Source organism: Mastomys coucha, unplaced genomic scaffold (genome assembly GCF_008632895.1).
Source record: "Mastomys coucha isolate ucsf_1 unplaced genomic scaffold, UCSF_Mcou_1 pScaffold22, whole genome shotgun sequence".
Classification (NCBI taxonomy): Eukaryota; Metazoa; Chordata; class Mammalia; order Rodentia; family Muridae; genus Mastomys; species Mastomys coucha.
Genome location: NW_022196905.1, coordinates 181,817,590 through 181,826,408, shown reverse-complemented (window position 1 = coordinate 181,826,408; position 8,819 = coordinate 181,817,590). Strand labels below are relative to the sequence as shown.

Below are 8,819 nucleotides of genomic sequence, written 5' to 3'. Positions count from 1 at the left end.
CATGTGGTTGCTGGGAATTGAACTCAGGACCTCTGGAAGAGCAGTCAGTGCTCTTAACGCCTGAGCCACCTCTCCAGACCCCCAAATTAATTTCTAACACTGTTAATAGATTAAATTATCTTTTGAAGGGGACAAAAAGCCTTTGAAAGCTTGAGATAGCTCTGCTCTGGAATCTTGTGTCTACTCTGGGTCTCTGAAGACCTTGAGCAAATGTATCATCAACCCTCTTCTTACATATTGTCCTTAGGCCCTAGGGGAGAGCCACTAAGCTGAGAGTTAAGAATTGCTGGTCAGGGTTTATGTTTGGGCATCCAAAGATGTCTCCAGTAAGAGGAAATGACACTCAACAGACAGACAGACAGACAGACATTCTACATATAGACATACAGACAGAGCAAGCAAACACTAGTAACAGGACATGTAGTCCTCTGATGTTGTCCTCTGAAGGAAAGGAGAGGCATCGGGAAATGGCTAAACTAGCCTGAAGTCTTGTTTTTTTCAAAGCCTGCTTTGACAGGCATGCAGACTTTGGGTGCAGTCTCTAGCCTTTGCTTAGGATGGTTCAGGATAATTCAGGGACTGAATGTGATTTTCTTCTTCGAAATGTTTGTTTCCAAGCCAAATTTCAGAAAAGATTGTCTTGGTGGCAGTTACAGTTTTTGAAATGACTTAAGTGTTTCTTGAAATCAGCCTCCTTTTCTTGTGGGCATTTTTCCCATGATGGCACAAAGTATTGCCTTAGCTTGTTCACTTGGCCCAAGATAAAGGAAAAAATGTGCATTTTGGGATGGTCCGTTTGGGGTTTTATCTTTACTTTGTAGAAAAATACAGCAACATTTCTTTTCCTATATACAGTGAGCTAATTTGCTTTAGACTGAGTCTAAAGGTGCTTTACCTAACTCCGGAAGGACAAACATACAGATCACTAACACAACAAACTTTTTGTTTATTAAGGCCAGTCAGTTTACCTAGGATTAACATAGAAATGATTTTGCTTTGAGATTGTGAAACTATAAATATAGTCTTAAAGTCATTTTAAGTTTCTCTTAAGATACCATTGCTTGCTTAAATATGCCTCTCTGTGAGTGTATGTGTGTGTGTGTGTGTCTGTGTGTGTGTGTGTGTGTGTGTGTGTAGACAGGGCAGGCTGGTGAGCCTCAGTGAGCTGCTTTGGAAAAGATTTCTAGGCCGCTGTATACGTTAGTGTGCTTTTAAATACAGATTTTTACCTTGAAAAGCAATTGTGTTTTAAACTTGATGCTGAACTCGACGTATTAGTCTGAGAGCAGATTGATCACAGTTACCCTGATCTACAGTGAAATCATGGCAGGAAAGTCTGTGTACTATGTTGGCCTTGAGAAAGACATTTTCCCACCCAGGGGGAGTATCTATAGTTCTAAATAACAAAAAGAGGACTGACTAAGGGTAAAGACACATTCTTTTGTAAATAACCCCGTAGCTTAGAAATGTGTGCCCGTGATTGCCGAGTCTGGACTGGTAGGAGTTAGCCCAGCTTCTATGCCTTTTGCGTTGCTTGCTAACTTGGTAATATTTAACTTGGGTGCTATTTACACATACACCAATTTGGAAGAAAAACCAACATTTCCTTACTTTATTTCAGATAAGCAGCTCATGGGAGATGTTAAACAGTATTTGCTGTCACACAAGGAGTTAATTTTCATTTTGTTCATCTTGTACAATAAAAAAATTGAGATTTTAATTAATTTTACCTTATGAATGTGAGTTTTTGTCTGAATTTGCACAGAGGCCAAAGGATGGTGTCAGATCCCCAGGTACTGGTGTTAAAAATGGTTGAAGGTCATCATATGGATGTTGGGAATCAAATCTTGGTCCTTTGGAAGAACAGCCAGTGCTCTTAATCCCTGAGCCATTACTCTGGTTCCTTGTAAATTTTTTTTTTGATGATTGCTAATGATTAATGACATTACATGGATACCCTGTGTCTATTTAAAACATAACTCAGCTAACTTGGTAGAATAAAAATAGTAGCCAGTATAGACCTAATCAATCTAAGAGATGTCATTCAAACATAGACCAACCCCCTTCCCCGCCTCTCTGTCAAACTGATTGAGTTGTATTTACTAGAATACTAGCTAAACTTGTACAATTTATGTCTTACCTTTTATTATATAGTAGACTCTTACATTGACATCATCTTATTCTTAGGCCTGTTACATAGTTGAAATTTGTCTGCCTACCACTACTAAATCCTGTAGATTTGAACTCGGGATTGCAGAAGGTCCAGCTTGCTGATGAGTAAGTAACAAGGATTGGAGATGTGAAACAAACAAATGGATTAGAAAAGACTCAGTCAGGATCTCTTAACTATGAAAACTGAACTTGGTTTCATTAGATGCTGGGTCTAGTGTCCACATGTAGAGCCAAGCCATTTATACATGTAGTTGTAATTATGTTTCCATGCTGTAATCTAGAGAAAAAGGCAGAAGAAAATCCCAAATGCCCTATTTGGAACTCACCCTGTGGCCAGAACATTGCAGAGCAGAGGGACAGGGATTCAGAAAGGATTTGGCTTCAGTTCTCAGAGAGTGTTAGTATTTATGTTGCTACAAATACTCTCGTTCTCATAAATTGTTAACACGTAATTTATTATAGTCTCCACTCTGTTGGAAACTATGTCTGTTGTCTTGACCAAGGTTTGGTAAGAAATTTGGTATCTAAAGAATCCTTGCTGGGCTTAGTCACCCAGTTACTCAAGAGCCTGAGACAGGAGGATTATAAATTCAAGGCCAGGCTATGCAAGCGACTGAGCCCCTGCCTTGAAGTAAGAAGATAAAGGTGAGGTGGGGTTATTTATGACTCCATGGTAGAGCAGTTGCCTAGTAGGCCTGAGATCCTGGGTTCAATCCCAAGATCCTGCCCCCTGAAAATGGTTCTTCCTTTCTTTGAGGTTTGTTTGTTTTGGTTTTTTGAGACGGTTTCTCTGTGTAGCCCTGGCTGTCCTGGAACTCACTCTGTAGACCAGGCTGGCCTTGAACTCAGAAATCTGCCTGCCTCTGCCTCCCAAGTGCTAGGATTAAAGGTGTGCACCACCACCGCCTGACTAGTTCTTTATTTCTTTTATTTATTTATTTAAGACAAGAGTATCACTGTGTCAACTTGACTGGGCCTGGAACTTGCTATGGAGACCAAGTTTGGCCTTGACCTCACAGAAAACCTTCCGATTCTGACTCTCCACTGCTGGGATTAGAACCATGTGCCACCATCCGAGGCACACACACATAGTTCTTTAAAAAAAAAAAAATTCCTTAGTACACTTTTCATCATGAGACATTTACTGGGCACTGTGGTTTCCCTTTCTTCTCCCAGTAGTGTTCTACATTACCTTTGCTAAGTGTTTTGACAGTAGAGTTGAAACCTTATGGTGCTGGCTGCGTTTGTACTCTGTGGCTGCTAATGCAGCCTGGCATGATAAGTCGTCTAGTTGGCATGGGAATTTGAGGATGCTTTCCCCAGTTCCAGATGCCAGAAGCCTTTAAGTCAGATGTTTATTTCCTTGGTATTTTTCTCCACTTTCTTTATTTACTTCTCTGGCCCTCCCCACTCCTTCATTCAGTGTTATTCCGGCAAAAAATGAAGGCAGCTCAGCCTGTCCTGGCTTTTGGGAAAGGATGCATTTGGAGAGCTGGAAGAGCAGAGATTCCTATTACAGTTCCTACATAGTTACGAGGAGCCACTCTTGGAACATCTGGCACACCCACGTGCAAATACTTTTACAGAATTAATTCCACCTGTGATAATTTATTGTCTCCATGTGTGCAGACAGTCACAAGTTGACCATTTCTCTTGAATAGAGATTTGGACCTTTTCTCTCTTTTGAGAGCTAGGTATTTACAGCTTACAGAGGAATGCAGATGACTGTGCGGTCTGAGAATGCTCCCCCTCATGTTACACTTAAGATTTGTGTGCAGTTTTCGTTTCTATGGAACATTCTGAAGCTCATTAGGGTCTCTCATTATTGAACTTGATTTAAAACTTTTTGTTTTTGTTGGTTTTTCAAGACAGGGTTTCTCTATATAGCCCTGGTTGTCCTGGAACTCACTCTGTAGACCAGGCTGGCCTCGAAATCCCCTTACCTCTGCCTCCCAAGTGCTGGGATTAAAGGCATGCACCACCACCGCCCAACTTTTTTTTTTTAATTCTTGAATGATGCAGCGTCTTAGCCACTCTTTTGTGGCAAGTATTGCTTTTCCTCCTGTTCTTTATGAATTAGCAATAATGAAACAAGTCATTTCAGCTGTTATTGAGGTTTTGCTATCTCAACATCAGCTATAAAACCTTGGAGAGACAAATTTTGTTATAGAGTTGGTAAAAATATTACGGGAACCAGAACACATGGAACAGGCACAAGAAATGGGAAACATACACTGACTGGTCAGATCAGGCTGTGTGAGTGACTCCCATCCTCTGTGCTACTAGGGCGATTTTAGTAAGTTATCCCTTTCCTCCTGCCCCCTAGTTGCCAGTCAGGATCTGGAGGATAGTACATGTCTTTTGGGGTTATGCTACTACCGTGGCAGGTATTTAGAGTGTGATCAATAGGTGCTATTAAACCTACCGTAGTCTGTCTTAAATCTGCTGATTCATAGGTGGATGCGTAATTACCCTGACTAAGCTTTGGTGAAGGTGTTGCCTGGATCTGCTGGTTCATTTGTGGGAATTAAACTCCAGGCACAAAAGCCTTTCTCCCTTTCTCCCTTTCTGGAAAACAATAGCTTTACACAGGGATATTTGATTTATTTATTCTTGAACTCTAGTTTTAGCACCTCTTGGTTTTCTTTTGAGGGTTGAACTTGGTGAACTCCTGGTGTTTTCTTACATTTGAGCTGAATCTTTTCAAAGTAGATACTTCCTCCTTTTATATAGTCTGTAAACCATATTGTTCATTTGCTACCTGTACATTCTAAAAGTACTTAAAATTGAATCATCACTTTGAACTCATGATATGTGTTGACTTCAAAGTACTGAAGACCCATCATCTCATATTTAACCTTTAACTTAGTCCAAAACATTCATATTGAAGACTTAAATCACAAATGGCACCATTTATGTTCACATATGCTAAAGGGAACGTTTTGGGGACACATGCCTTGCATCCATGTTGTTGGAAAACACCTTGTGCACAAAGCACATTAAGAACATTTATATTTAGCTAGCACATCAGCCCTGTGTGTTGGGCATAGCCAGTCATGAGAGCTATTTTATATATATATGGAAACTGGGGACCAGAGCTCTTTGGATAACTGTTTTGTCTTAAGGTGGCATTTGTCGGTTTGTTCTTCCTTCCACTACCATAGAATTGTTGTGGAATTCTGCTATTCCCAATAATGAATTACTGGTGCTAGCACATTTGATATATTGGCATTTAAGTGAGATCAAAGTTATATGATTATGTGGATATGTGAAAGTTGAGACAGCATAAGTTAACTCATTTTCAACTAGTTTTCTATTCTTTAAGCACAGAATGTAAAACAGAATGTTTAAGTTATGTCCATGGGGCTATTTGTAGGGAGAGAGGCTTTCTGACAGCAGAAGGAAAGACTATCAAAAATAAAGAGAAAATCCTTTCCCTTCTAAGGGCTCTATGGGGTCCTAAGAAGCTGGCCCTTATTCACTACTTAAGACACCAGGAAAGGCTGGGCGGTGGTGGCGCATGGCTTTAATCCCAGCACTTGGGAGGCAGAGGCAGGCGGATTTCTGAGTTCGAGGCCAGCCTGGTCTACAGAATGAGTTCCAGGACAGTCAGGGCTATAAGGAGAAACCCTGTCTTGAAACAAACAAACAAACAAACAAACAAATAACAACAAAAAGATACCAGAAAAGAAAGGGCCCAGTTTCAGATGGCAACGGTACCCTAGAAATCTCTCTTTTGCCCCTAACTTCCCTGGATCCCGGGGAACCTATATTCCCTGACCACCTTAAATATTTAAAAGATGACATAATTTGGGGTAGAAATTTGCCCCACGTTATGACAGATGGTAAAGAACAGCAGATTACAGACCCATTGTGCCAGAAGAAATACACACATACTTCAAAAGTCTCCTTACTCTTCCCAGATGGGCCTCCAGAGAATACAGGACTTGCTAATATCAGGATTAGAGATGCCAATTCAGAGATAGCTGAGACTGTTAAAACTGTAAAGTCTGCCAGTTAACTAATGCGGTGACTGATGAGAAGAACCTGGTAAGAGGTTCAGAGGCACAAAGCCCAGGGTGTACTGAGGGGCAGACCTCACAGAGGGACAACCAGAACAGTTTAAATATAAATATTCACTGACATTTATAGACACCCTTTCAGGCTGGAGTGAGGTTTTCCCCACTAAACATAAAACTGCATTCATAATGACAAAGAAGCTCTTAGAGGACTACTGCTGAGGTGGGACTCCTCAGATGAGAGGGTCAGCCAATGGATAAGTTTTTGTGTCCCAGGTAAGTCAGAGACTAACCAATATTCTGGGGCTTGATTAGAAACTTTTTTTGTGCATATAGACCCCAGAGTTCAGGACAGGTAGAGAGAAAAAATAAAACCCTAAAAGAGACCTTAACTAAGCTGACCAAGAGACTGGCAATGACTGAGTTAACCCCCCTTCCCTTACTTCTCTACCAGGTATGAAACTCCCCTTACCAGATGGGACTCACCCCTTCTGAAATCCTGTTTGGATTACCACCCCCCATTGTTCTTAACATACAGTCGGAGGTCATTGCTGAGTTTGAAGCTCACCAACTGCTAGACTATCTCAAAGGTGCCCAATGGGCTCATAAACATGTTTGGCCTAAACTTTGAATTCTCTATAAAACAGGTCCCCTCCAGCTAGGAGTCATTAGAACCTAGTTAGAAAGGTTCCCTCCCCTCACCCTTGAGGTCAAAGGGATTACAACATGGAATTGTAGACCCATTTGGAGTGAAGATGACCCAGACCAGCAGGAGGAAACTCAGCCTCAGGACTCTCCTCTTTCTCCCATTGATGGGCCCCTACCCAAGCCCCAGGGGCACCACAAAGATTGGACAGTGACAACCCTGACCCCCTCTAAACTATGATGGTCCAGTCCTTTCCAGTCGCCAATATATCCCAGCCTGAGTTAATTGAGTCAAAAAGACCTGGCCCTCATGTCTTCATGAGATTAGATAAACTTCAGGAAGACCCATGATTGGGCCTTCTAGTTACCAGTGAAAGGGGGAAATGAGAGACTAAACCTACTCCATCTTGGGACCCGACTCCATTTTAAAGAAAAAAAAAAAAGCCTGAGAATTTGACCTGCAGCAGAACTCAAAGCTGCAGCCATGTACCAGGAAGGACCCTGTGGCTTGTCCTTGGCAAGAGTTACTCCCTAGCTACTTCCTAGTAACAGTTAATTAAAGATTAGTCTGATTGTTTCAGACCATTTGTGATTGTATATGGTCTTGCTTCAGAGCACCCACCTGTTGGCTTACAGTAGACATTCAGTTAGATACTTGCCAGGATAGACCTCCCCTCACTTCTATTTCCTAACAAACCTTGTCCTGCTGAGGGTTCGAGGCTGCTCTGCCTTCCCTTCCTGTCCTGCTGTGTCAGGGTTGGGTTGGAGGGGAGCCCAAGCCCGAGCTTATAATGAAGAGACCCTAATTGCTATTACATCGGAAACTGTTCCTTGTGGTCTTTTGGGGTTCACAAATGCTTCCTGGCACAACACTGGCAGTTGCAGCTCATAACAATATATTGCATTCCTTTAAAAAAAACCTCCCCTGGCATTCAGGAAGCAGACGCAGCCAGATCTTTGTGTATTTGAGGATAGCCTGGTCTACACCAGGTCAGCTGGAGCTCCATAGTGAGACCCTGTTTTGAAACAAAACAACAACAACAAATTTACCTGTTTCCCTCTTTCTATTTGTCTCCTCCAGTGCTTGGGCTAGGGCTCTGCTATGTAGACTAGGATGATCCTTCTGTTTCAGCCATGTGGGCACGGGGTGATATATTCAATTTCTATAAGATTTTGCAGTTTTCAGCTTGCTTTTTCAAAAAAGACATACTACAATTCCGTAAGAATGTTATCTTCCGAATCACTTAGTTGTCTGCCATTTTGCAGATTACACTCCAACATCTTGGATGTTAACTCAAGGTAGACTTACCTAGATTATGTCTTTTTTTTTTTTTTTTTTTTTTTTTTTTTTTTTGATGAAGGAATCCTTTTATTTTTGAGCTGTACAGAGATGAGGGACGATTGTGACAAGGAGGTGATTCTGGGTGAAAATTTAACTAGGAGGTGAGGCCTCCTGCCAGCTGGAAGCAGAAGAGGCTGACATCCCAATAGCCTCCGTTACATCTGAGCTTCGGGCATGTCTTCTGGCCATAAAGATGATCTCGTCCTTCAAGTTCCTGCTAAGGAATGTGCAGTGTTAGGACTTTCAACGTGGGCCCTTCACAGAGAGCGGCTCTAGCGTTGGCTGCCCCGGGAGCTAGCAGTGTGCCTCCGTTGGTTGCCCTTCTGTTCAAGATGTTTTATGGCCAATGGAAGGTCTGGCAGGTGATCATTTTCTAGAAAAGGGTACAGGAAGTTGCTGTTTAATAAAGGTTGGGAGGTATAAGGGGAGGCACTGGTTTGCGTAACTACACACACATAAATGACATGTTTCAATTGGTCTTGGCATGGTTTAGATGGAAAATTATTTCCTTTTAGCCAAGTGGAGTTTGAAAAGCTGAGACAACTGCCCAAAGCTCCTGACTGAGAAATTGTTCACAGTCATTTAGCACTATCAGGAAGAGATTTTAGTTTAGCCTTAACCCCCCCTCCTTCCTATCCCCC

The 8,819-nt window shown here is 41.9% G+C and overlaps 1 protein-coding gene and 1 long non-coding RNA gene across 4 annotated transcripts in view; one reads left to right on the top strand and one right to left on the bottom strand.

The window, feature by feature from the left end:
* The window catches only part of Mtus1 (microtubule associated scaffold protein 1), a 152,339-nt gene that overhangs the window by 8,618 nt on the left and 134,902 nt on the right, over positions 1-8,819 (top strand). The window lies entirely within an intron of this gene.
* The window catches only part of LOC116069191, a 17,885-nt gene continuing 17,320 nt past the window's right edge, over positions 8,255-8,819 (bottom strand). Inside the window, exon 4 of the long non-coding RNA XR_004109896.1 lies at positions 8,255-8,551. This is a non-coding gene — a long non-coding RNA (uncharacterized LOC116069191). The remainder of the gene's footprint in view (positions 8,552-8,819) is intronic.